Here is a 1,505-nt window from a genome sequence, read left to right as displayed (position 1 = left end):
ACCAGTCTTTCTTTTCTGAAAATCGCATTATTCAGGAAGAAGTCTTTCAGCAACCTCCAGATCAATAACATGAGCAAAACTGTAACGATTATAACGACTTAAAATTCCAAGCAATGGTGAAACTATTGTTTTTTTCTTATATTATTTCTTTAGCTAATAAGAATAAGAGATTATTGCAGTTGATAATGCTACCAAAGCATATAAAGGCTAACATAATAAACGTGAGTGCTGACGCATCCTCCCCCTCCTGTTCAGCGTCTGAACGACCCCATAAAAAACAAATGTAGCATCTTGGATGGCACCGAAATAGAAGCTTATGGAAAAAGTTGATATACCATGTCTCATTAGCGACATATGACCAGTATGTCTGAGCAGAAGGTTCCAGCTTAAAGCGTTGGCTGGGAACACCTTTGGGTGCTACTCACAAAATTTTTAATTAATGTTTGTCTAACTTCAGCTTCAAAGCTCGCCTGTGTGTAACGAAAAATCAAGGGGGAAACACTAGAAGATCGTTAAGAAATTCAACTTTTTTTAAAAACATGCGCAGTTCAAGTCTGGCTTGCATGTGACTCCTTGAAGAAGTCCGTTATCCTAGACGCTTGCTATGATGTCTATATGCACAAGAATAAACAAGAGCAAAGCAAACAACCAATTACTGCGTCATGTCCCCACACTGTCAGCAAAAGTCCAAAAAGTACTTAAAGTTTGTAACAGCCTTCCTCTTTCCAAATTAAAATCTGAACGACGACAATTCGGTGGCGAACATGATTTTTTTCAGTAATGGTCATATTTCTAGAGCAATGGTGCACGCGTTATTCGCCCCCATTAAAACCTCCCGAGAGGAAAATTCGAAGAACTACAGGGCAAAACAGGAGCACTTTGAAAGGATTCAATCATAAAGAGAAAAATCATCATCTTTGAGGGTTATATTTTTACTAAAAACAACGCAATATAAGAATTGGAGTGTCGGCTTATAGTCCATTTGCGGGTGCCTTAAAATCAAGCATGAGAGTGATTTTGGCAAAATCATAATGGATTAGATTGCATGAGTACAGGGTTGCAGGGCGATGTGGCAGGATCCAAGGCATCTACCTGCCACTGTCCTCATGATTGCAATTTTGCCTTCGATTACTCACTTAAGTATAAAGACGACCCTTTAGTTTATCCATACCCTTAAAATACATGTTGCTACTCGTTAAATCCCAGAATAATAATGTCTGCATCACAGGTATTCACTGTTCAGAGTTATAGAATAATCAACTCAGGAAGAAGATCAAGGAAATACTTTTCCAGATGTATGAAATATGATATACTCTTATTATTTTCCAGGGAGAGTGATGTCGATAATACTAATCACAAACTCAGGACTGCATATTGTGGTATGCCAATCTCAAACAGCAGGTGGGGTTGATATGCGGCCTTGTAACCTGTTTGTGGCAGCTCTTTTCTAGGACATCTTGTCCTGCTTCCTTTCTTAGGCAAGATATCCCGATCCAAGCATTCAG

The 1,505-nt window shown here is 38.8% G+C and overlaps 1 protein-coding gene across 1 annotated transcript in view; it reads left to right on the top strand.

Moving 5' to 3' along the window:
• Positions 1-1,505, top strand: part of LOC119585992 (fibrillin-2-like) — a 15,914-nt gene that overhangs the window by 10,093 nt on the left and 4,316 nt on the right. The gene's annotated exons all lie outside the window — the stretch shown is intronic.

The sequence above is a fragment of the Penaeus monodon genome, chromosome 20 (genome assembly GCF_015228065.2).
Source record: "Penaeus monodon isolate SGIC_2016 chromosome 20, NSTDA_Pmon_1, whole genome shotgun sequence".
Classification (NCBI taxonomy): domain Eukaryota; kingdom Metazoa; phylum Arthropoda; class Malacostraca; order Decapoda; family Penaeidae; genus Penaeus; species Penaeus monodon.
Note: the sequence above shows the minus strand (reverse complement) of the source record. Positions and strands in the feature narration are given on the sequence as shown.